Below are 5625 nucleotides of genomic sequence, written 5' to 3' on the forward strand. Positions count from 1 at the left end.
TATTGCTTTATGCTTTTGTGACATACCAAGCAGATTATATTTATTACTTTCTACACAATATTAATATAAGTACAGTATGAGTAAAATAACTAAACACTCAAGTATAATAACTTTGTTTTCTACCACATATACAATATCAGTGACAGACAATGATTACCATAGCAGATGTGCCACAGCCCAGTTGTTACTGATTTCACTGTAAATGAGCCTTATTCTCAGAGGATTTGTTAACCAAGTGATTACTGTATTGTCTTTATAGGTTTTTGATTGTAGTCACCCTCAGTTTATTTTCAGCTTTTTTAAATATCTTTGTTTTGCTAGGGGATTAACATAAAATTAACTTCTTTGTATTATCCAGGGACCAACAGGCAGAATGATAAATATAACCATGATTTAGAAAAATATATTTGTGATATATTTAAGAATTCTAATCCAACTCACATCCTTTCATTGCTGGAACAAATTAATATCCAAAAATATTTGTGTTTTTTTCTATTTGTGTGAATGGCTGTAAGTGATCTCTGTTATTCAAAAATAATTAAAATAATTAAGTAACTTTCTTTCATTCTGCCAAATCATGTATTTCTGTTGTACACTCTATTTGGTTAAAAGAATCAATAGAAATCTGAGGACAAATTAATAAACTATCCACATGATTTCCAACTACTATCTTTCATGCTATCAGATCGAACTAGAAATTGCAGGATTAGGTTTCCACCACAGACATTATCCCCTTCATTTACCAAACCTGACAAGACTATGGAGCAAGTGGGGGACCAGTCAGTTTAACCTTTCCTGTACATTTCTATACACATCTGTCCTATTTTATGATTCAAGCTGCTCTTTTTGAATTGTTTCTCCCTCACTGTTTGTTTAAGCAGTTATGTCTAACTTTGTTTTGACTTTCTGTGTCATAATTGAATGTGGACACTCCACAGGTTTGTTTTTCCTGGGATGCTGCTGAATGGAGTTTTTGTTTTCCCCTTCTCTATTGTCCCCTGGGCATAGTTCAACAGTTAATTAATGAGCAGTGTGGCAGACGGCCAGGGATCTTGCCCCACCGGGACGCCTGGAACCTGGAAGGACCGGGAGAGGGGCAATATATTTCCCTGGATGCAAGAGGGCAGCCTCCCTGGATTCCATCAGGGCCACGGATACAGAGCTGGGAAGCTCATCCCTGTGGGGGTCCGTGGCCGTCACCAGGGGGCGCCTGGATGGTTCCTGAGCCATGGATTGTAGCACTTCCACCACACCAGGAAGTGCTGCCGGAACAGGAACGAGATACACCCGGAGTGCTTCCGGGTACAAGGGCAGCACTTCCGCCACACCAGGAAGTGCTACTGGACGATCATCAGGGAGCACCTGGAGCACATCTGGGTGGGCCATAAAAGGGGCCGCCTCACTCCATTCGAGGAGCTGGAGTCGGGTGGAAGAGGACAGAGCTTATGAGGAGTGGAGTGGAGGTGGCAATAGACTGATTAGAAAAGGACTGTGAGCTGTGTTTAGGCTAAATTGTGTACTGTGTTTGTGCTGTGTAGTGTTGTGAGAAATAAACATGTGTGCTTTTGGACACCTGGCTGTCTCCGTTTCTGTCTGTGTCCGGGCATCTTTCACAGCAGATATCAGTGGGCCCTATTTATGTTAATCAGTTTCAAACTACTTTGTTTTCCTGTCTGTTTAAATAAGTCAGTGTCTTTATGGTGTACTCATTATGTAATTTGCAATTGGTAAAGTTTTTATTTGCATTTTACCCAAAGATTTGTCTGCCTTCTGGGCTTGCAATATCCTAGTATAGTGCAGGACAAGCTGGAAAAGGGTGATGGGATTGTTTTATTTAATTGTAGAATTAACTCTCGGCAGTGGCCAGTAGGGCGGCCCTGCTGCACCTGTTCTCATCCCTACCACCATCGCCATCACTTCCCCTACCTCTTCATATCTTAAATCATTCTTAAGGCAGATTGAACACTTAAGTGCCAGTTTAACTGAAAAATTAAGGAAAAGGTACTAAGTAATTGCAACACAAACACTGACTTAATCAATTTTAACGCGAAAAGATGCTGATGAAAGAAGAGAAGAAGCGGGCTGCTGGCGTGGAGGACAGAAGAGCTGCTCAGGAAGCAGCAAGCACATCAACCTCTGAGCAAATGAATGCTAAACGTACAGAGAAAGAGTATGAAATCTATGAATGCTCAAGTCAAGTGTATTCACTGTACGTTATCGTGCAGTGCACCGTTACTGGTTTCTAAATAGTACAAATGGACTTTCTTCATGGGTTATATAGCCTACATGTGTTCTGCAGCAATTAAAGTAAATTAAGCCTTGCAAGTTGAAGCAAACAATTTGCACAGGTGTCCCAACTTCTGTTTTACTACTTAAAAACCCTCTGTCTGCCTTAAAGCAGATTTGGAACAGACTGTGTTACTACACCCACTGTAGTACTACTTGGACAATTTTCCAATGATAATGGCAAAAAAAGGCAATTAACAAATGAAATGAGACAGAGCATTATTAATCTTAGAAGTGTAGGCCTTACATACAGAGAAACTGCAAATGTTTTAAAGATGAACTGCAACCAGTGTAAAAATAAAAAATAAATAAAATTATAATAAAATAAACAATGCAAAAATAACTGTTACTTGGCATGGAGAGAAAATGTCATTGTGTAAGAACTCATGTCTTATTACTTTATCAGTGACTGCAATGTGCCTGTTTTGCAGAACACATCTTTTCCAAATTGGATTGCAGACTTGATACTGTCATGCTCAGTGTTGAGCTTAGATCTGTACTTTGTTTTCAGAGAGGCAACATCCTGAAAATCCAGACTCACAGAGATAAAATGTTGCAAAAGGAAGCTCGCAGCCTTCTGTTCTATAAGTGGGTACTCCCACACTACACCAAGACAGAATTCACTCATCTTCTGAGTTGTAAACCTCAGCCTCAGCACAGAATTAGATGTCATTTACTGAGCCGGTCCTTTTCAGGAGAGCTGAAATCAGCAGGTGTTGCTGGACTGAAGGGATATATCACCCTTTCATATTAAGCATTGTTGTTTAGGAAATACGTCTGGAAATATTATTTCAGTGAAGAGATGTGCTCCTTGAGACAGGGAATCACTGTGATGTCTCTGGAATCACTGGCTTGCGCTCAGATTTTCAAAAGAATCTGCATTTCCTTCGTCAAGCCTCCTGTCTCAATTCTCCAGCTTTTGAATAAATGCACTGATCTTCTCTGCCAGGTGAGGAAGGTGCTTATCTTTGCCCTAAAGGTGCAGATTTAAATCATTCAGCTTTCCAAATATATCACTGAGATATGCAACTTTCATAAAAAATTTTTCATTGTTAAGTTTTATTACAATGTCATGCATACCCTCCTCCTTCAAAAATAACCTGAATTTCCTTTCTGAGCTCAAAGACTATTTACAGCACTTTACCTTGGGAGAGCCACCTTTATTCGCTGTGAAATAAAACAGATAAATGCTCAGCTCCGGTCTCCTCACAAAGAGCAGAGAACAGCCTCGTGTTTAGGGGTCTCATTTGATGAAATTGACCATGCTAATAGCAAATCTTCACTCAGTGAATCAGCATCAACAAAGTGCATGTAAGCAACGAACAAGCAGTCTTTATTGCTATCAGCAGCCTCATCTATACATATTAATAAAAGGCAAAGCCCTCACTGACTCACTGACTGACTGACTGACTGACTGACTGACTGACTGACTCATCACTAATTCTCGAACTTCCCGTGTAGGTGGAAGGCTGAAATTTGGCAGGCTCATTCCTTACAGCTTACTTACAAAAGTTAGGCAGGTTTCATTTCGAAATTCTACGCGTAATGGTCATAACTGGAACATGTTTTTTGTCCATATACTCTAATGGAGGAGGTGGAGTCACGTATCGCGTCATCACGCCTCCTACGTAATCACGTGAACTGAAAACAAGGAAGAGATTTACAGCACGAGTCAAACGCGGGAACGAAGGTAAATGACGTTAATTTTTGAGTGTCTTTTAATACTGTGTAAGCATACATATTAAAACATGTGTAATTAAACGTGTGCATTTATGGGGTGATTTCTCAGGCTTAAAAGCTCGCCTTTTATCAAACGCGGGAACAAAGGTTAATGACGTTGTTCACTGTCTTTTAATACTGTGTAAGCATACATATTAACACATGTGCAATTAAACGTGTGCATTTACGGGGTGATTTCTTAAGGCTTAAAAGCTCGCCTTTTACTAAAAAGGTAAATGCAAAACTATTTTCAATCATTCTATGATCTGCTTCTCACAACTGAAGGCACCGTGGCTGATGTTACGTCACTTGCTGGCCAACTATAAGCGTTATCTGGTAGGTAACCAGCCACTCACTTCACTCCCTTACGGGAATCGAACCTCTGAGGTTTTCTTTTGTTCTTAATTAAAATTTAAAAGCAATACTTCACCGCTGCTAAGCCACTCTAGCGCTGACGTCCGAGGTTCGATTACCGTAAGCAAGTGCAGTGAGTGTGTACGCCTGATGAGCCAAGAATAAGGGGGAAAGACATGTCGCGTACTCTTTGCATTATTTGACAGTAAACTATTTTCAACCATTCCATGATCTGCTTCTCACAACTGAAGGCACCGTGGCTGATGTTACCTCACTTGCTGGACAACCATAAGCGTTACCTGGTAGGTAACCAGCCACTCACTTCACTCCCATACGGGAATCGAACCTCGGACGTCAGCGCTACAGGCAAAGCCCCTAAAATTGCGCCACGGCGTGTGGTTCATTTATTTGACAACATGTAGATCGGGGTAATTACATTCCGCGCCACGGCGTGTGGTTCGTTTATTTGACAACATGTAGATCAGGGTAATTACATTCACGGCATTCGTAGTCTGATTCACAATCTGATTGTATGGGTGGTTACCTACCAGGTAACGCTTATAGTTGGCCACCAAGTCAGGTCGAGTGATCACTCGAGTGAAGGCAGCTTCACAAAAAAACAGATCCTTAACAAACTGTTATTAGTATATTTTCCCTCAATTTAAAAAGGTTTTCTTTTCTTCTTAATAAAAATTTAAAAGCGGTACTTCGCCGGTGTGAAGCGTGTGGATTTGACCGACTGACACATACAGACATATTCATGAGTGCAGGTACTTCGGAAAGAAAGCACCGTGTAAACCTAAAGTTTAAATTAAGTTCATAAACCTACAAAAGGTTGCCATTCATTTGAGGCAAGATTGCTTTTCTTCTGTACAACTATATGTTGCATTCTCAAGAGTGTGCTTGCACGGCTTCGGATATAGATATATATATATATATATATGTATGTATGTCTATATATAAATATGTAAGCTTATAAGTACTGCCTTACTTCTCTTTAAGAAAGGAAGATGTAATGATACTTGATTTAAACGATTCCATGTCTTCCTGGGTTTGCTTAGCTTATTGTCAATATCTTTACACCTTTTTTTAAGACTTATTGACTGAAACGGGCTTTCACGAAAAAAGTTAGGGCTTTGCTACAGGATACACCCTCCACAAGTTAAGCAACTAAAAATAAAATATATATTTCTGTTTTATTTAAACCTTTTAAGTTCGTATGCATAGCCCCATTTGGCTGTTTAATTTTTTTTTTTCTTTCTTCAG

This window comes from Erpetoichthys calabaricus, chromosome 4 (genome assembly GCF_900747795.2).
Source record: "Erpetoichthys calabaricus chromosome 4, fErpCal1.3, whole genome shotgun sequence".
Taxonomy (NCBI): Eukaryota; Metazoa; Chordata; class Cladistia; order Polypteriformes; family Polypteridae; genus Erpetoichthys; species Erpetoichthys calabaricus.